This window comes from Bemisia tabaci, chromosome 2 (genome assembly GCF_918797505.1).
Source record: "Bemisia tabaci chromosome 2, PGI_BMITA_v3".
Classification (NCBI taxonomy): domain Eukaryota; kingdom Metazoa; phylum Arthropoda; class Insecta; order Hemiptera; family Aleyrodidae; genus Bemisia; species Bemisia tabaci.
The window spans coordinates 63319984-63342112 of NC_092794.1; the positions used below are offsets into that span (position 1 = coordinate 63319984).

The window sequence follows — 22129 nt, forward strand, 5'->3', positions numbered from 1 at the left end:
GCGAGATATCGATAATCGATTATTCACGCCACGCCACTGGTTGTCAGGGCCCGGAGACGCGTCCAAGTTTCGGCGGGGAGAATTTATTTTTCAATGAAACGCGACTTAATGATAGTAAAATTTGCTCGTTGACACGACTTAGGGTAATACCTCGGACGGAGTGCGAGACTCGCCCCGCCCACCGACTTAGCGGAGCGACGCCCGTTAATTTATTATTTTTTCATTTCACATACTTTTACGCTCTGATATTTCTTCCTTAACCCCCTCTGCCTTACAGCCCCCGAACCGCCCTTCCCCACCCGTCAACCGTCAACCCTCGCCGCCCATCCCTCACCCTGAGTCTCAACCTATGCGAACTGTTCCGCGCTTTCATATCAGCCTCATATTTTCACGGTGTCTGCCTGGTGCCTGTGCCTAAGAGCGGTGCTTCACTGTTTCACGAGGGGTAGTTTTTCGGGGCCCATTCTAGAGATAGAGAAACCTGTTCGTGAAATGCATAACGCTAAAAATCGGATGTGTTTGCCTCTCTTCTTCCCCCGTTACATAAGGCTATACCTCCTGACGAAATACGTAACGCTCCTGTTTAAGCACTTGCCTCAGAAGTAAAGATACACTGATAAACCTCAGTTTTTCCTCTCTATTTTTGGAATTATGTGAAAATATGGGTAAAGGCAATTATGGAAGAAAGAAACGTACCTAAAGGCAAAATTAATATCAAAATTCAATGAAAAAAGAGAATGATGAAACTAGAGTGAAAAAAAACTTTATGAAAATAGGAATTTCTATTTCTTTCGTTGAATTGATTGAAACCAAAATTCATGGGAAGAATTTTTCAAGTTCCTCATTACCTATCTAAATAGCGATAAATTTTTGTTCGAGGTTATTTTCTATTGTTTTGAACCGAACGGCACGTCAAACCACTATCGAATACGATCCATTTCTACGGAACGGGTCTTTTGTAATTGATTTTTTATTCTTTTGAGTACCAAATGGCGATGAAAAGTGAAATAGTTGGAAATTTTCTCATTTTTAGCTTCTCCAACTTAAGTCCAAAAATTTTTGTTTGAGGTTATTTTCTATTGTTTAGAACCGAACGACACGTCAAACCACTATCGAATACGATCCATTTCGAATCAACGGAAGGACGAGAGGTAATTTTATAAGGGAATCAAGGTTAGAGGATTAGTCGAGATCGGGAGGCTCGAATAAAAAAGAATGGGTTTCCGTTCCCGACGATCGGGGAGCAAAGTTACCGGGAACTGCTTCCATTCATGCGCCCCCTCCTCGACGCCTCCCGCGGCGCCCCTCGTAAAATTAAGTGAATCGGGGTGACGCAAAAATCTCCGGTCCTTCCGCCCGTTTAGCGTCGTTCGCATGCCGCAATGTTTATAATGGATGGCAGATTTGTTTTCACGCGCTACGTGTTCCGTCTCTTCCCGAACTTAACCCCTTCCCACCCGCCCCGACGCGACATCCCTCGGGAACTCACCACTTCTTCCCTCATTTCTTTATTATTTTATTAATAATAATTTGTGCGGCACCCACCGAGCTGTTATCCGCCGCCGTGAATAATGGAATATATGAGCCTCCCGCCCCTGCATTGTTCTAGACGCACCACGCCATACGTCCCCGTACGTAAGGTAGTTTTGAACTTAGACTCCGGAATTTTTGCGGCTTCGGCTCTGAGATCCGAACTCGGGAGGGAATTTCCGATTGGATGAGACCTTTTCTGCCGTCCAGACTCACTCTGACTACAGACGCTACCTACTTTTCTCTCGTATTTTATTATTTTAACGAAAAAGTAACATTTTCATAATGAAATTATGTAATTATATAATTATCTAAGGGAATCTCTCGAAAAGTTTTAAGAAATGATATTATTCAGTTTTATATTAACGAGATAAATCGTGACAAGAAATCAGGCAACATGATATGTGATTGTGATGGACGGTCCCGGATAAATCCTTCCAATTTTGAATGTCACAAAATCCATATCGATTATTATTCAAGAATAAGCTCCGGTGCAAGGAATATTCATTGAAGGATTTTAGTGGCAGGTACAATACGAGGCAGTTTTTAATAGTAAATGCGTCGGAGGTTTCCAAAATGGGCTCATCAATGAGCATATAGAGTCAACGGCAATAAAAATGTAAATAATAATAATTTATGAATTTGAATTTCCTGCCTGCAGGGGAAAAATTAATTTTTCCGAGCCTGAGGCTTTCGTGCTTTAATTTTTAAATACTTGAAAAAGATACTGGAAGATTGAACATGAGAATTAGATGGAAAATAGTTTCTTTAGTTGCTGTTCAATTCTCTATCAGCCTCGGGATCATTTCCTTTTTTTACCCTTTGGCGAAGGAAAGTATTTAATTAATTACGGATTATGATAATGAGATTTTGCACTTCAGTAGTTTAGTGCGAAGCATTTCTTCGTTTCTCACGACAAATATCCCTGTAATACCAACGGTAAAAGTGCATACCAACTCTATTTTCCTCCCCTTCTTTTCAATACCCCCACCCTTCGATGTCTTTTAAAGTTTTCAAGTTGTTTCCCAGAGATGAGATTTTATTCGCGGAGGAATCGCAGCAGGAATTTTACTTATTTTCTTTATTCAATAACTGCCAAGAGGAACGAAGCTGGGGGGGGGGGTGTCGTGGAATGTAGTGATTGGTAAGGCTTAGGTAAGCGCGGGTGGACAAACGAACATGGCAAGCACCATTAAAGACATTTCAAGGTATAAATAAAATGTTGGCAGAAAGTATATGGAGTGTGAAATTGGATGCGCAGCATGTGGATGTGTCCGTAACAACTTCGGGGGAGAGGACCTTCTTCTTATTTCTCGCTATTACAGTCCGTAGACAATAATCGTCTCGCAGATCGACGGGACAAGGCGTCCCATCGAGTCCAATTATTCCTGCCTTGCCCATAAAATGTCCATCGATGAATGCAATTTCTCGCCCCGTAACAGGCATCAATTTGGTCTCGCGCTTCGATACCTCACAACATCGTGCGGGATAATTCACTTTCAGATTTTGACAGCCCGTTTACTTCTTGTTCTTCAAATGAAAATGAGAGAAAAAGAAGACAAAGCGCACTGCACTTTAAACCACTTAACGCTCTATGGCATAGCGTTACGAATTCGTAACAACGTATTTTTGGAGTTTTTAAAAATGGAAATTTTTCTCTGAGGCATAATTTTGGAAATTTGCATTAGGTTTTTTTTTGTGAATAACTGATTCCCTAAAATTTAAAATTTTGAAAAAAAAAAATTAAGTCCCCTATGTTTTTTATGCGAGCTGCAAAATAGATTAGTGTATCCCCAGAATCTAAGATCCAAAATTAATTCATGTCATAGAGGGTAAACGTATTTATGCTAAAGGAAAAGTGTGCAATGGATTACATCAAAGGGAACTGCCTTGGTAGCACTGGTTGCCAAAGAAAGTTAAAACATTTTAATGAGATATTTCTTAAAGAAACCGTCAAATATCCGAGTTCGGGAAGTATTTCTGCTCTTTTTTTTGTAGAAACGCTACTTCGTATTTTTACAATTTTGTATGGTAGGACGACCTCATAGCCAAACGGCGGCCAATAGGCGGACGACCGCCCAAGAGATGGGCACAGAGCTGCCTTTCATCCCAGGAGAATTAAGTGATCTCTCTCATCGCCATCATATTTTATTTATCATATTTATATACTAATTTGGAGGCTAGACAAACAGGGTCACGGCCCTAGTCAGAAGTTGGAAGAAGAAGAAGAAGAAGAAGAAGACAATTTTGTAGGGAAAAATAAAATAGAGAATGGCAAAAAAGATGCTCTTTTTTACGTGTATATAAAATTAAGTATTTGTATACATATTTGAGGCTGTTTGGACATGTTTCTACCTACCTTAGTCATACCAATTTTTAATACACGTAAGTTCCAAAATCTTCCAAGCTGAGAAATCGATAAGGTTATAATTTATGCAAAGTTAAGGTCAAGAGACGGCAGAATACGGTAGAATACGTTTGGGAAATCAAGGTTGCGCATACAGTTTACACAATCGTCGTTTACATTCGAACAGGGGTTAAAAAAAAAGAAATCATAATGATCGAGTTGCTTCTCAGAATGATGGAAATAAGCGTTGGAGTAGGAGTACAGAAACAATACTACTAAAGTGCAAACCATAAGAAACCTTAAAATCTTTGACATTGAAATCGTTTACAACGCCACGCACGAAAAGTCTAGGACTCGAGCATATTGATGTACGTGAACAGTTCCTGATTTTATTACACGAAAAAATCAGCTGAGTTTTCAACGGTCATTCAACAATTGCTTTATGAGAAAAATTGAAATTTTTTAGTCAGTTTTGAAACTTTAGGAAGGAATTACGTTTCCCCGTCTATCAAACGACAATTTTGTTTTTTTTTTTTTTGGGGGGGGGGGGATATTGCGTTGAAATTTTCGGGGAGCACTCCGCCAAGCACACAAAAAATTTTGATGAAAATTACCATAATAGACATGTTCTGTTTCAGATTTTAATCAATAGTACTGAGCTTTTTACCGTCAAGTGATAATATCATTACCGTAGTGATAAAATTGTAAACGTAATGGTGGAATTATCAATATTAATGATTATAATTAATATTAATCAAGGGTTTGCATGAAACACTACTAATACAGTAACTGAAGCGCTGGATGCAGAAAGGGCATTTTCTGGTATAGCGGTTTCTCAAAATCTCCACTGATGTTTCATCCGCTATAATAATTTAAGCGAATGCATGTAATTCGTTGTGACTTTTACTGAGTATTCTTTATTATTTTACGATGCAAAAAATGTAAAATTTCAGAAAATTCACCAGATATTTCCCTCTCTAAAAGATAAACGGACAGCGTTTTGCATAGGAAAGAACCAAGCCATATCAACTATTGCTAAATTTAATAGGGCAATTTAATTTTTTACGAGAGAACGTGTGTGTGGATTCCTTAGATTTAAAGGAATTTTCCTCGCACTAGAAAGAAAATTCACTGAAATAGCAAGTATGCACAAAAATCCGCGCAACTAATTTGATGTAAAACATTAAAGTGTCCGATTAAATGTGGCAATAGCTGATGTGGCTTGGGTCATTTCTGCTCAACGGGGTCCGAATAAGCACTGGAGATTCCGAGACACCGCCACCGAGGAATGCTCTTTTTGCACCCAACGCCTCGATTCCAATCACAGTTTTGAATCAGTGCACCCAAGAAGCAGTGATCGCGATAAGTTGCGATTTTGTCGGCGAATGTATCGCAATTTTATCGACGCCGATTTATTCCATGATTATCGGGGAAAAAATTGGGAATAATTTCGATTTTATCGCATAAATTTGCAATCAAATCGCAATTTTATCGACTGCCATTCATTGCAATATTATCGAATAAAAAATTGTGTTATAAATTGAGATAAAATTTCGATTTTATCGAGCGGAATTTTATATGAAGATACATTAATTGCGACAAGATTGAGGTTAATCGCTCAGATTATCCTTGCGATTTTAGCGCCAAAAAATTGTGAAAAAATCGCAACATTCTTTTAAAATATCGCCATTTTTCCGTTGAAAAATGTTACTCGGGTAATGATGCCATCATTTAAAGTTTGAGTTTTTCGACACTACGGTCCCATTCTCTACAAACAGGAACGGTCACAGTGGTTGGCTCCCACCTGATAAAACGTTGGGTGGAATTAATCGAGTGTCCAGCGCTGGAAGCATCTCTCCATCGGCATGTGATAGCCTCGGGACCTTACTTAAAGTTCTCACGTAGTGGGCAGGTGGGGGAGGGACGTGGGCGGGGGTGGATCCAGGCGTGAGAAAACTAACTTGCGGAGTCGCCGGCCCTCATTAAGTGGGTTAAAAAGGTTCCGGGGATTCCTTTTGTGTTTAGGGGCTGTTAGAAAAACAACTTTAGTCGAGAAGTTTTGAGCTGCGGGAAGACGCTCACGCCGAGGACCGAAATGCTGAGTGAAGTTGGGAGCCAAGTAGATTCGTTCGGCTAAATCCTGACTCCGACACGATAGCCGCCAATGTTGCTAGATTCAACCTCACGTCATGTCAAGAGCACCCTTTTGCAGGGAAATATCTACAACTAGTCGGACGTATTTCTGCCAAACGGAAGCAAAGACAGGTGGGAATGAAGGAGCGTGATCGTTGGTCGTAGTTGTAAGAATGAATGGGAATTTTTAAGCGCCCGTGGCGTCAACGGAGAAGACCATCCAAGTCTTTAACTCATGAGCCCTGTCCACAACGCCCTTGTCACATGCCCATGGCTCATGATGTGTGCATCTAGTTCCGTTTGATAGAATGTAAAATACTGCTTTTCCATTTCTCAAAAGGGAATCACGTCCACGTTTACATTGTTTCTTATACATCTCACCACGAGCACACCCCATCCTCCCTACCAGCGCATAATTCTGTTTGGTAGAAATACGTCCAGGTATAAATTTTAATTGACTCGGTCGTCTTCGGCCAGCATAAGGCTATCTGGGTCAAAAAATGGCGGACATTTGTGGCAGACAAGCAGTGAAAAATAAGACCGGTTAAATCGGGCAATCCGGGTGATATTGCACTTCGGGCCTGTCGCGAATGTAAGTTGTCCATTTCGCAAACTGCAAATCCCCCCTCCTAGCGGGGGAGGGGGCGGGAGCCGGTCGATGCAAGGGGAGGGGATGAAAAGTAAAATGGATTTATAGACGCTCTTCTGTGGACTGATCAGAAGAACCAATGAGAGAGTTAAAGATTTTCTTTATTATTTTTTTTTATTTACTAGAATTCTAGATTAAAATTTGTGAAGGTCAAGAATGACTTGGGGGATGAAGAGAAAATGTGTGAAAAGAAGAAGTGGAGGAATATGAAGATGATAAGGAATACTTTCTAACTGAGTGATAACCCTCGCACTGAGTTAAAGCGAATGATAACTTAGTTTCTGCTCGTTAGCTCTAAATTAAGTTAAGGATTTCTAAACAAATTTTAAAATAATCGATTTTCAAAGTATTTCATGTCAACGGTGAGATACAATATGCCGTGGTTACAAACTGAGTCTTGGGGGATATTTTTCACTTTTTACTTCTTTTCTTTGTTTGAAACATGGATGATTCATACGGCTACGTTTTTGGCAACAGGGATGTGCATGTTTGATAAAGACGATAATTGGTAAGTTGGCTCTCTTCATTAAGCTCAAACACCCTAGATTCGATTCATGGCATTTTCGTGAAGTTTCCTCGCTCTGTTAGTAGTTGGAGTCAAACTTAAACGCTGAGGTTATGCTAATAATCTAAAAGCACAAAAAGTTTGCGGCCTCAAAGTTTCCTCCTTTCCTCCATACAAGGGGCACGCGTTTCTAATGCGTTTCAAGAAATGCGTGCTGCATAGATGCCTCAATGTATTGTACTTACATACTTCCAAAATGTTGCTCTTCACTTTAAAATGTTGAATCCTATCTCGTCTCCTCAGTGGCCGTGGCCAGAAATTTTTCATGATAATGCCTTCGGTCCAAAATTATAATGGGGGGGGGGGGACAAAGATAGAACTAAAAAAATTCCTAAGAATCACGAAAAATTACGTTTTATAGACAGAGGATGTCTAGCCCTTTTTGAATTCCCCCCTCCCCTCCCTAAATCAGACATTTATTTTTAGGGAAAAAAAATCGAGTTTCAACATAGCTGGGAATAGGGGAGACGCAATCGAGCCTCCTTTTTAAACTTTCCTTTCAAATCTGAGCGACACCTCAATAGCAGCACTGAGCCGATTGAACGGAGCAACGCGAGCTAACGCCGCGCCTCGCGCCGTCGCGCCTTCAATTTTGAAGACGCAACACGGACATCCATCAAGCACGAATAGTTGTATCTCTGCGCCGTCATCAACGCGCGTCCTTTCCTTCGCTGTATTTCAATAGTGTGTCCGATTCTGATTATCTTATTTGTGTTGGTGCTTTAAGGGCTATGTGAGAAATACGGTAAGAGTTGCACCGTGTCAGAGAATTTTTTCTTGACGACTACTTTTAAAAAAGGCACGCTAAGTCAAATTGGCCCGAATACCTTTTCTGTGGGATTTATGTACAACTGGTGGATGAGGAGGGAGGGCACTAGAAAAGCGCCACTATATATGCCACCAAAAGGTTAAAAACTCTAAAATAAGTATTTCTCACCTTCAAAAGCATATGAATCACACAGATAATACTTCAAAAACTATTTAAATCAATCACGGAAAAAATTAAAGTGCTGATTTAACAATTCAATTCCTAAAAAAAGTGACTGCAACGTTTCAACGTAGATTTTACAAAAAGAAAATGATACTTTAACCACTATTGTAAGCTAATTTAACCACGTGGGTGGTTAAAGTAACATTTTTGTGTTGTAAAATCTACATTGAAACATTGCGGTCACTGTTTTCAGCGATTGAATTGTTAAATGAGCAATTTAATTTTTTCCAGATTTAAAAATGGGTCAATCTGAACCGACTCGGGACTTAGCGTGTAAAAAAGGCTTTTCGGCACCTGAGGGTTAAGCGACTGCGATCAATATTTGATCGAACAAATATGAGAATACAGTGCATAGTTTGTAAAGAAGTTTGGAATAATATTGAGTCATCTTATAGGCATCGCTTTTTGCGTTCGGTATTAGCTGCGGCAGAGGTTCTGGTTTACCGCTACATTCTCAATGGTAAATAAGATTCCCACTCTCAAGGGATTTTCCCTCCTCTTATCTTGTCTTCTCAGCTCACTCTCCGTGCGTATCTCACCCGTCAAGAAGCGGATTTCGATTTTGTCGATCAAACCACCCCCCTGTTCGCCGTCTCCGTCCTTGAATGACATTTCCCTGCACAGGGAAACACAGAGACGCTCTTTATTTACGTCCAAGTTTGCATAATTTGGTCATCTATGTCAGAATGTCTCTATGCACGAGGAGAAAACTTATCGAGGAGATTTTAATCAGAAACTGAAGCGCAAGGAATCAGCACAGCGTTTCGGATTTTTTTTTTTTAAATGGTCGACTCTATTCTTAAAATCGAAAATTTAAAATTTAAAACTCATGATTAAATTTTTTTTAAATTTTCAAATATCTGTATCGGTACAGAAAAGTCTAAGAGCCATGTCTATGTGGTCGCCTCTTATCCCTAAAGATTAAAAGTTAATTTTTTCCAAGGAAGTCCGTTAGATTCACGTTGTGATGAGGATAGTTTCAGGAGAGAATTTTAGAATGCTCTTTGAGACTGCCTTGATTTGAAAGCGTAAATACATTTCATTTATGTTGAACTCATACATCCGAGGTACTGTTACGGAGATTTTTTCAATGAAGGGTGTCTGGCCATATCGGCCCAAAAAACCCCAAAGATAATTTATGAATCATTTAGCGATTTTGTTTTCAATTTTGTACTATTTGGGAGGCAAGTAGGCATCTTGGTCTATCTTTGGAGGGTTTAATCGTTTTTTCAAAGGTGCCTCGGCCGAGAATTGTTTTTCCCCGGGAAGTGGTACAATTCGTCGCATTGTATGCATGGATGTCCCGAGGAGCAACCACACCGAAACATCATATCGTCACCTTCCGGCCAAAGTATCACAAGCGTCATGCGACGTTTAAAAATTTCCGCCGCCATTTTATATTTTTACAGAGAAATTATTCAATGAGGCTGTCCGAAAATTTCACTGAATTTTCTTCAAGCAACCGATAAAATTCAGTGAAATTTTTAACAAATATATTTAACGGACAATTTGTCTGTAAAAAAATAAGATGACAGCAGAAATTTTTGAACGTCGCATGGCGCTTGTGATACTTTCGCTGGAAGGTGCCGATATTGTGGGGCTTCCATCTGATGAAATCATGCTCTGGTTTGGATCTGGATCAATTTGTCTATTTTTTAGTAATGAAATAAGAGTTAAATCAACAGAAGAAAAGGTGGGGTCAATGAAGGGCACGCGATCCTTTTCTTTGTAAAATCAACTCTAAAAGTAAGTGAGTTGTTTTGTTACTCAGATGAAAAATGGATCTCGGATCTGTCGGCATTGTTCATTACCCTTCCACTCCAAACATTGGTATTGCCCGCCCTCGGTATTATCATATTTGAAAATAACATCATCGCGTGATTTGTGGAACTCAGGCGATCAGTATGGTTATTTGACACTCTCGAAGGCTTGTTCGTTTCTCAGCGAAACACAAACCGTTAGAGAATGCCAATGGCATGATAATTACTCATTTCATTGTCGTTTAGTCATTAGCCAATTTCACTTTCTTTCAAATTTTTGATAAAAACAAGTTCTTGTGTATGATAATCTGGGTGTGCAAACATGGTAATGCGACACATCGAAACACATGGTGTTTCAATTGCAACTTGTCTCTTTTTTTCATCCAAAAATATATACCTAGAGCGTGTGTTAGCATAATTTATCACACGCTGGCGATCTTGTTATTGGCGAAACAATGGTAACGTATTTTGAAAATCGTTAAAAAATTGGAGACTAATAATTACAAATTAACTCACGCTCATGGGCATCCCAAATCTCCTCTCCTTGGTTAAATCATTTCCTTCATTCGATGATGAAATGTTCTCCTCTTGCCATCTTGGTGGTTACCAAGTTTGTCGATTCAAAGTCATAAATTGTGTTGGTCAACAGCTCAGGCAGTCAAACTCACCTCATCCCTAGAAAATTAAAGGTGACAATGAGAACCAAAAGTTTATTGCAGAGCAAAAAGTATCTAAACGCCCGTGTGCTTCTTGGCTTTACGCATTGAAAAAAAAAATCAAAATTAGTAAGATTTAAAAGATAATTCGGCCAACCTCTTTGAAACTGAATCAGTGTGATGCAGTTAGTGCGCCTTCATCTTTTAGAATGGGCTGTCGTTATTTACGAATAGTTACATCTAGGCGTTGACAAAGTCAGTTCCCCTTCATTATTTTAGACATGCAACACAGACAGCCATCGAGCACGTATAATTGTAACCAGGCGTTGTCATCAACATCACATTCTAGTATTGAATGACTGATGTCTATTTGACTGACTATAATGCAATTTTTTTAGTTGATGTTTGCTGTTGGTTGCTGTTTGCTGTTAGTTTGCCACACCATGTATTTGTTTCTGAAAATTTCAAATGCCGAAAAATTCTGATCAGTCGGTTTGAGGTATCTTGGAACAGCGAGCTACGAAGTTTATCATTCCAGCTGGATGTTGACATATTTTCTGTTAAATTGGATCAATGCCATATTAAAACCGACCGTAAAAGTCGTTTCAGAAAAAATTCCTCCGGTTAGTATAAAATGCTGCCTTTTTTAAGAGAAAAAAATAAAGGGAAAAGAGCGTAAGGTATCATACAAATATTTTACTCTCAATTATGTATTAATTTCAGAGCTAATGATGTGAAGATGATTGTGTTCAGAGGGTGGCAAACCATCAAACTTGTCAAGCACTCATGCAATAAAGTGATTTGAAGGAATTTTATGCTTTCGAAAGAACCCTCAACATTTTGATACTCCAATTACGCGATCCCTGTTTAAGCAGGCCTTTGATTAATATCGGAGCTATTATTCCCAAATTACTGGAGTAATGAGTCAATGTTGAGATTCGCAGTATATGAAATCGTAGACTTCTGTTAAAAATTAAAAGTGATGACTTAATTTTCCACCATTGGAGGCAACACAGTCATTAGAGATCATTACCGAAGTGCGTGACTTTTGATCTCTACCGATCAGAGGTTTAACAAGTTAGTTGAAACATTTTGTTCCCCCATAAATACATGACAACCAATTTCACAAGTGTAAAACTGAATAAAATTGACTGAGACATCTTGGCCGTTGGAAAGAATTGTAGTTTCTTGCACAAAATTGGATAGGCTTAAACAAAACAGTCACATTACAATGAGGTATTTCAAAATCTCATCATTTACTTTTTTGCAAGAAAACGTACTAAGATCCCCGTCTGAAAATTTGTTCGATTTTTTTTGCCTGTATTGAGATTAATTCACAAAATTTTAAGCCAAAATGATGTTTCGTTGCCTTCCCAAAAATTTAAATAGGTGATGAGATTTTGTAACATTGTAATGTAGATGTGACTTCTTTTGCCTAACCCTCTTATCTAATGGTCAAACATGTTCACTGGATTAGTTAAGAAAAGCGGAATACCTAGGTACCTACACATAATAGCATTTTTAAATGCGCGTGAAAGTTTAAAGAACCTCCTGTCAGTGTCTATTTGCAAAAGCTGGACAACTCACTTAAATTTCACGCAAAGTTAAGTTAATTTGTCACAATTAAAATCTATACAAGATGAGACATCTTTCAACTTTCGATACGTATTGATACAAAATGCACCGACCTCAATCACTAAAACCCTACGCGTGGTAAGAATAATCAAAAGAAATGAGGATAGGCAAACATCTGTACCGCCGTGCTAAGGAAGAACGCCGTATGAACATTCGAGAGTTGCCAAATTTCCTTCGATAAAATTTTTATTTTCGAGGAAAGTTGTGAATATTTTTCCTTTAAATTTTCAGAATCTTCAGGTGAAATCGCGAAAAAAAATATCTGAAAAATTGGGAGGAAAATATTCATAAGTTTACCAGAATATTCGCGTTTTATGAGAGGAAATTTGGCAACGCCTGAAGGTTCATACGGCGTTTTTTCTTATGTATCCGGAGAGTCTCTCATCTTCCCTCTCATGCGAGGGTGCAACTGCATTCAGACCAGGAGATGACCCGGAAGTAAGGCGCAGTGAGAGCTCTCCTGTCCCTTTTCATCAGTTTACGAGCACGACTTTATTAATTTTCTAACAATTCAATAGTAATGACGGCGGGGCGGCTCTAACGGCGAGAAAAGCTGAGGCGTAAAAGACAAGTGCAAGACCATGGTTATTAATGAGGACGGCGGCCGATCTTTTGCGACTTTTGAAACTTCTCTTTGAATCGTCACCATTTAAATACCTTTGACAGGTTTTCTCGCTCATCCATTGCCTCGGCGGCAAAAATTGTACGATGTGTACACTGAAGGACTTCATTAAACTACCACTGGCTGAGATTTCTGATGGTAGAGCTTTCATCCATCAGATGATAGGTTTCTAAATTTGTATACTTTGCTCAGGGGACATTTATTGTGACTTTGGTCATTGGTGGCGCCCCCCCTCCCCCCGAAGAGGCAAATCCATGAAGTTACCGATGACGTCATGGGTGAATTTATAATATCTATACAGGATAATGAGATCAGACAGAAAGATGTTATGATGACAGGAATAATTGGACTACATTTTGCAATGAGGAACTGCTATTTCTGGCTCTTCCATAAAAGCACCTTTCTGCATGAGGAAAACAATGGCAAATATGTTGTTTCTAAAATGAGCCATAAATAGTAGTTCCCTATAGCAAAATGTGATCCAATTCTGCTATTCTATCAAAATATTTTACGTTTAGTTTTTAATTTTACGTTTCAGATTGCGATTTGCAATTAGATTGCTTTATTTTTTTTACCGGTTTTACTATGCATCAAGGCACCTTTTTATGGTTTCCTTGAAATTTTCTCTTTGTTCCAAGTGTTTTGTGTTTCATACTGATGATGAGCCCGATGCTCGAACTGTACATTAACGATTAACAGTCAATAGAATAGTGTAATGGCGGAACTTTTTCTCTCCTTTTTGTGATTTTTGTGAAAATACTAGTCCTTACGACATAGGGTCCGATTCGATGACCATTGAGCCCTCTTCGGCATTTTTCAAGATGAGGCTGCGCAAAATCTGGCACGCAGATGAAGAGGCTGGTGCACCGGTGCACATTGGCGTCCACCATGTCCCGTGTTTGAATTTGATTACCGCCCGCTCCAAAGTAAATGTTTAACTTTTTTCCCCCGGCTGTCATCATCGCCTAACGCGCCCTCTTTCCCCCTCTCCCGTCCCCACCCCCGCAGGAAATGCGGCTCTGCATGCCCATTCCACCCTTGCTCCATTCCGCTTATTAATTTATAAAACTATTTTCCTCAACCCTTCCAACCCCTTCCTAAGCTCCCCACTAAATTAACAGACTAAGCGTCTAAATAGTCTCGTTCAGATACTAATGTGAGCATGCAGGTATTTCAGTCGGCGCGTACTTATGCACTAATTTCAGGTTTTTAATTATTGTCAGCTCCGTAATTAAGTAAGTGTTTCCATGGTGTTTTCAGAGGAAGCTGAATTAACCGAAGTAGTTACTTATGTGGAAGTTTACGTACACCGTTTTTGCACTTCACCTTCATTCGTGGAGTAGGTTCGGCGTGCGTGACCCAAAAATTATCTTTTTCCAGAAATGATATAGAGTCTTCTCTTCTAACAAAATGGGCTATTTACGCAATCCACCCTTGTATGTAACGTAATTAACGGCTGATAAATGACACTTTAATACATTTCAATGTGCCCGCAACACGGCGTTTTTTTCGCAAAACGCACGATCCTAGTCCTTAAAATATCTTTTCTTTAAAAAAATTTAGTCCTATGAACCGCACGCACGGGCAAGACATACATTTCGATCGTCTTACGAATGTTTGGAGAGTCGGTCAAATTCGTTTAAAAATATTATCTAAAAATGAAACTTAAAATTATATTGCAGCCCAAAATTTTGTGAATGTCATAAATTGTTACAGGTCACCCGGTCAGCCAGATTTTTTTCCTTCCCCGCTTTTTGACCTCGAACCTTGAGTTGCTGCGGAGAGGTCAATTTTGGGATTTCTGGGTGTCCTTGGCACTAAATGATGAAGATTCCAAACTATTATAAGGGTTATTCAAAAGTTACGCACCACTGGCCATAACTTTAGTTCTAATTATGATATCGATTTGCGGTTTGTGGCGTCCTTCCTCATATCGAGGGGGAAACTTTTTGAGGTACTTTTCAGTTCTTCACCCCCCCAGGGGGAGGGGGGGCGGGGGGCAACTCAAAAATTTCAAATGGCAACCCCCATCATGTGATACAACGTTAGAAAGAGCATGAAAAAAGAAAATTTTTGGCGCAAACCGGAAGTCGATCTGACCCCCCTGTCAAAAGTTAGGGGGGTCCAAAGGTTATTTAGGGGGTCCGTACCTTCATTTTTTAGAGTAGCTTCGGCGGCTCTTGGACATACCGTTTCTCTTTTCAAAGAGTCCTCGAATACTCCAAGTCTGATACCGAAGTCTTCATATTGCCCCCGGGCCACCACAGCCCCCCCGTAGGGGGGGATGGGCCTGTTACAATGAAACATTGCATTAAAATGCGAAAAGTCACAGAAGAGCTTCAAACTTAGCATCAAATCCGAGTGGAACTTCTTGCCAATGTTAACGCAAACGCAGCCTGCGACTTTAAAGTGAGTTTTCAAAACTCTTAGCCCCCTGCCCCCCTCATTTTTTGTTGCAGAGCGGGTAAAAACCGGGAAATTCACTACAAATAATGCCCGAAACTAATGTCCAACTTGAGGAGGACCCTTGAAACGTTGCGATCAGTCGGAGCATTGAAATACAAGGACTGCCACCCCCTTAAAGTACGGGAACATCCAAAACACCCCCGCTGCCCCCCTTATTTTTCGTTGCGGAGCGGGTAAAAACCGGGAAAATCGCCAGAAATGATGCCCCGGTTCTTATCAGCTCTGCAACGAAAAGAGAGGGGGGCAGCGGGAGTTTTATGTATGTTTCCGTCCTTAAAGTGGGCGGCAGTACCTGTGTTGCAGTTCTCCGACTGAGCGCAACGTTTCAAGGGTTCTCGTCAAGTTCTACAGTGGTTTCGGGCATCATTTCTGGCGATTTTCCCGGTTTTTACCCGCTCCGCAACGAAAAATAAGGGGGGCAGCGGGTGTGTTTTGGATGTTCCCGTACTTTAAGGGGGTGGCAGTCCTTGTATTTCAATGCTCCGACTGATCGCAACGTTTCAAGGGTCCTCCTCAAGTTGGACATTAGTTTCGGGCATTATTTGTAGTGAATTTCCCGGTTTTTACCCGCTCTGCAACAAAAAATGAGGGGGGCAGGGGGCTAAGAGTTTTGAAAACTCACTTTAAAGTCGCAGGCTGCGTTTGCGTTAACATTGGCAAGAAGTTCCACTCGGATTTGATGCTAAGTTTGAAGCTCTTCTGTGACTTTTCGCATTTTAATGCAATGTTTCATTGTAACAGGCCCATCCCCCCCTACGGGGGGGCTGTGGTGGCCCGGGGGCAATATGAAGACTTCGGTATCAGACTTGGAGTATTCGAGGACTCTTTGAAAAGAGAAACGGTATGTCCAAGAGCCGCCGAAGCTACTCTAAAAAATGAAGGTACGGACCCCCTAAATAACCTTTGGACCCCCCTAACTTTTGACAGGGGGGTCAGATCGACTTCCGGTTTGCGCCAAAAATTTTCTTTTTTCATGCTCTTTCTAACGTTGTATCACATGATGGGGGTTGCCATTTGAAATTTTTGAGTTGCCCCCCGCCCCCCCTCCCCCTGGGGGGGTGAAGAACTGAAAAGTACCTCAAAAAGTTTCCCCCTCGATATGAGGAAGGACGCCACAAACCGCAAATCGATATCATAATTAGAACTAAAGTTATGGCCAGTGGTGCGTATAGTTTTCTCATTTTTCTTTTTTCCAACTTTGGGCAAATTTTGCGCAAGTATCGTAGCCAGAAAATTTTCATACACTGGAAAAATAAGTACGGGCTATATAGACATACAGTCCGTCCGTTCAGAGACCAAAACTTCCGGGTGCTGGAGCCGTAGCTTCGATTTCTCCGGGTGCTACGCCCGAAACTTTCGGCCTCTGAGCCCGGAACTCGGACGGTATGTCTATATAGCCCGTAATTACGGCTTCCACGGCCGGAGTTTTTTTTCAGTGTAGGGGAAGGGGTCTTCGGTCAAAAATTTATCATAAAGAGGGTGTGTCCAAAGATCACACGGTGAATCCTGAAAATTACATAAAATGACGTTTTTAGAGAGAATTTTCCCGTCAAGAAGGGAGGTTGGACACCCTTCCTCTGGCTGCGCTACTGTTCAGTTCTGCTGCACTGGAAAAAAAAACACATTGGATCTAGAGTCCAGACTCTTGAAAACATTGACAAGAAAAAGGACTCTTGATTCAATCAGATTTAAGCTTAAATCAAAAGGAAATCCGCTCAAATTAAGAGGCTTGGTTCTTGATTCAAGCTTAAATCAGATTGAGTCAAGAGTATTTTTTCTTGTCGATGTTTTTAAGAGTCTGGACTCTTGATCCAATGTGGTTTTTTTCCAGTGTGCGTCACATATGCTTAAAAATTCCGAAGGGAAAAGTAAGAAATGGAAAAGCGATAATATAAGAAATGAGGGTTGCGGATATGTAAATTAGGAGAAGTTGTAATGTTCGAACCAGCTGACAACGGCGGGGGGCTCGGCTCATCCGTTTAAAATTAAACGCTAGCGCAATAAAACAATATCGGAATGATAGCACACTCAAGTACTTTCCAAGAGTTCTTCTCCGGCAGGGTAACGAGAATTCTTCACCGCCGCTCCTCGTCGCCGCCGTCGCGTCAAGCATGGGGCCCCAACGCCGCGCCACCAACATTTTATTGATGCTGTTTTGAAAATCTTCGCGAGCGGTGTTTATAACTTTTGATTCGTTTAAATACTTTTAAATAATTTCCCGCCGAGACAGCTGTTACTCGCTCGTGGATCACTTGCCTCCTCGCCGAGACACGCCGAGGGTGCTACTGCCACGCTAAGGAAAATATAAATATTCGGATGTTGCCAAATTTCTTCCGATAAAATATTTATTTTTCGGCCTCCTGTGGTGTAGTGGTTGTAGCGCTAGCTCTATGATCTGGAGGTCATGGGTTCGATTCTCGGCCAGGTGGCCCGAGTTTGATGGCCTCAAACAATGGTTGCCTTGGACTGGCTGTTAGGGACGGAGGGGGGACGGGGCTGAAGCGCAGGATTTGCCCTTGTGGGCCACTTGAAGTAGTAAAAAAAAAAAAAAAAAAATTAAGAAAAACTACTAGCGTCGCACAGTGGATCGAGTCAATCACAGCGGTCGGACATGGCAATTTTTTACTAGAACTGCAGATTTTGATGTTTTTTCCGTCACATTTAAAATTTCAAGGGTGTGTTAGGCAGAAAATTTCACGAGAAACCAATGGAACCACTTTGAGAACCTCAAATTTTTGTATAAACGGAGGTATAAGCGTTTAAAGTTTCAAAATTATGTCCGACCTCTCCTATTGACTCGATCCACTGTGCGCCGTCTCCATTCCCATCCCAATATCGAGGCAATCCAACTTTTAGATAGCTCAAACGAGATCAGACGCCTCATAAGGGTTAAACCGTGGGAACTAGCCAGCCCCAGATCTGACTCAATAAATATACTTATTTGTATATTTATACCTTTTTCCTGCACACATGTGAGTAAGTTACAAGTTTCTCTGTAGCCTGTATACTCATCTTTATTTAATACTTAAGAAAAATGTGTAAAATTCTCATGTAATAAGTTCACAATAAAATAACGTAAAATGAAAAAGTAAAAAGAGACATCTTGAATGTTTCCTTTTAGGATTTTCAAATACGTTGGCTATGATCGCAGGTAGATTCTATGAAAAATTCGAGGAGAAAAATTCGCAAAATGTTAATTGAATCCCTATCATATCGAAGAAAATTGGGCTCCATTTGAATGATCATATGTTGTTTTTTCTCAGCACGACAAATAGGCAAATTGCGCCCAAATGGCTGTCCCGCTCCTACTTCAAGTACTTCACTCGATCCTTCCCAAACTTGGCCTCAGCGCTTTCGCCCGCTTCCCATTCGCTTTTTCCCTTTTATAATGAGTCTAATATTATAAAACTTTCCTTAACGGTTTGTTTTCCTGGGCAACTGGAATCTCCCCACAACAAAATTGGATTTGAGAATATCAATGAGACGTCATATATGACTGGATATTGCAGGACGAGAGCCCTTAATTCCTCTCTCTTCCGCGCCCAGAATGACCAACTTTCATTTATAGATAGTCGAATTTTTCTAATGGAGGATACAACTAGTGAAGGAGTTATAACATTTCGAAAAATGGAGATATTCGTTAGGTATTTTAAATATGTATAACTCGTCTCAGCGTATATTTTCTTACACGGAAAAAACGATACAGTGCTGAGCACAAACTGTTTAGATCAAATTGAGCCAGCTAGTAAGGCAGTTGCGGCAGTACAAGGACCATACTCAGGCCGGCCGATTAAGGGGATGGCTACATGGGCCGCGGCCCATGGCGGCAAATTTTTGCAATTTTTTTATATGGAGGTATAAAAAAATATCGGATTTAGAACAAAAACATTACAAACGAAAAAAAGGTGACAAAATCTCTCATTTCCTGAGAGGAGAGTAATTTTTAATTTTTTCGTCTTTCAGTGATACAAGAGACAGCACCTTTAATTAGTCGAGTTAAGAGAGAAACCAAACACGCAATTTGGCCTGGAACGGCGCGGCGCAGAAAGCAATGATGACGAGGACTTGAGATGAAAAGGTGAAGCCATCGGCGCGGCGATCAGCATGTAACACATATCAGCGCCTACAAGACTGCACGAATACTTCACGCACTGCGTTAAAACCAGTGCGGTCAGCAGCAGTCGGCGGGAAACGCTTGGCGCCTACAAGAATGCATGAATACTTCACGCATTACGCCAAACGCAGTGCGGTCAGCGTGAAACGCATGGCGCCTACAAGACTGCGTGAATACTTCACGCATTGCGTCAAACACGGTGCGGTCTGCGGGGCGGGGCGGCGGAAGTTAAAATCATTAAATCACATTCATGTTTGTTCTCTCATAATTTTTTCGTTCATATCTTATGAATGGAAGGCCTTGTCCACACAGAGACAGGTTTACGAAACTTAACTTTTGCTAGTAGCGTTGACAGGGCATTCCCAAAACATGTGTTCAACACGAGTAAACGCGTCTTATGCACCCCTCCCCTGCTGAAACGTTCATTTGATGTTTTTTATTGATGTTTCAATACGAATGAGAAGGGGGCGGCAAAATACAGGCGGGCCATGGGCGGCAAGTAGGTAAATCCGGCCCTGACCATACTTGGCACTAGGGAAAATATTGATTACCTAACTCAATATTTTTCCCGACTTCGTAAGTGGGATTTTTCCCTGGAACAACTCCCATGAGATGATCCACGGAGACAAAGCCTTAAGCTATAAGGTTCCACGAAATTTATCCATTTATAACGCATTTTTCTCAAGATCATAAAGATGACATTGTATGGATTCAAGTGTGATTTACACACCCGTCATTCGAGGACTTGGCTGGTTGAGCAAGTAGATTCTTTTTCGTGGAAAGGAAAAGAGCACACTTTCCAGGAATAATTCCTAACCTGGACTGTTGATAGATTGGCTACATAAATCTTTGAACAGTTGTTTTTTTCTGGTGGTTATACCCTCGAAGCTTTTGAAACGTCAACCCACCGTAGCTTCGTTTGGTTTGACATTATTTTTTCATAAGTTTTTCGCGAAAAAGCTCGTATGAATTTCTAATGCGTTGGTGCCAATATCTCGATCGTGCACAGTGACAGATTTTTTCAGCCGCAGCTACGTACGTGGAATTCAACAGCTCCCCCCCTTCTCCCATTGGAAAAATATATACAGTGAAACTTCAACCAGTATCGCTGCTGTGCTGTGGAAAACGTCGTCAGACTCTGCCATGAGATGATATGCGATTTTCAGAGACTCATTAATTTTTTTCTTCCAATTCCTCGGAAAATTTAGTTTGCAATTTTATCTATAGTAAATTTGGCAGCTAAATTAAATTCTTCCTGAAAAATTTTTAAGATACAGCTTCTGATTAAATGTGAGTATATCTTTACTAAAGTTTTGGACTATAGAATCTAAAATTTTCATATTACTAGATGAGCTAATTTTCAATTCTTAATTTCAATAGAAGTGTGAACATAGGAGAAATTTAAAAGGAAGAAAGAAAAAAACATTTTCAACCCCCTCTTTCGCGTAAACATATTTTTTTTTCAAATGCTCTGTGCAATGTTGGTGCATTATTGCCCGGAGATTTTCAGGAAAATTCTGATTCGGAAGTGTTTCTAAACTGCTTTATTCATTTCGGATATGATCTTTTTCAATAATTTCTCATTCTCGTTTTATAAACCTTCTTTTCTTATGAAAAAATATTTGAACGAAATAATCTTTGGGATGTCAGAGGGTTATTGCCCAAAAATTATCTGGGAACGAAGTCTGGAATATTCCAGCGTTTTATTTATGAGCTTGAATGTTTGCGAGTCGAATGAGTGTGACCTGGATTCACGCGGAACCACCCTGTCCCTCCCCCCACCCCCGCAGTTTCTTATTTTCCAGCGAGGATGTTGCTCGTATCTAGGAGCCACGGTAGAAGTGGGAGGTATCTTGGATGCCATTGGTGGGATTCTCCGTAGTTCCCTCCCCACAGCTTCGGCTTATCCAGTAATTACCTTCGCCCAATTCGCGAGTTGCACAGACCAGAATACCACAGCAGAGGAAATCGCATATTTGAAAACCAAGTAAATAACGTAACCGAAGTTGAATAAAAGATAATATTACAAAAAATATCTGCGCCAAGTTCAATAATTCCTGTAAGACCTTATTTTTTGCGAAGGACTAGACTTAATCCAAATTTTTACTTCGGAAAAAAATTTTTTGTGAACATTTTTCATTTTTTTTTAAATTTGTCCAATTAGCTCGCTTTCGAAGGAAGTTATACTGCACAATTACTAAAATATGATGTCTCAAGGTTCCCCTCCTGATACTAACAATTATTTACTTGGTGTGTTTTAAAATCATTTTCTTACCGATTTTTCTATTTGGTTAATACTCACCATGGCCGTTTCGAGGTGTAACGAGCTTTGACTCACAATCACGAAACGTGATTATGTTTTTAGTTTTTTTAAATTTTTAAACACCAGACGATAATCGGTCAGCTCGCAACTGCCGTAATGAATAAGTGAATATTAACCAAATGGAAAAATCGGGAAGAAAAAATTTTCCGATTAAGTGGAACAACCAAGTGAAATCATTTACTTGTTTCCCCTGAAGTTCTGCGCAGGTTTAAGTTAAAAAGCTTTGAGTGTCCAAAGAGGACTCAACGAATAAAAATCTCCAGGAAGGAAATAAGAGTAAATTACTTTAGATGCTGATACTTTAATCCTCTTGCGTCGAATCAACGGAGAGTTTGATG

At 40.3% G+C, this 22129-nt stretch overlaps 1 protein-coding gene across 1 annotated transcript in view; it reads right to left on the minus strand.

Moving 5' to 3' along the window:
• Window positions 1-22129, minus strand: part of Scgdelta (sarcoglycan delta) — an 82039-nt gene that overhangs the window by 54523 nt on the left and 5387 nt on the right. The window contains exon 2 of the mRNA XM_072296026.1: window positions 10492-10650. The gene's annotated coding sequence lies outside the window, so the exon portion shown is untranslated. The remainder of the gene's footprint in view (window positions 1-10491; window positions 10651-22129) is intronic.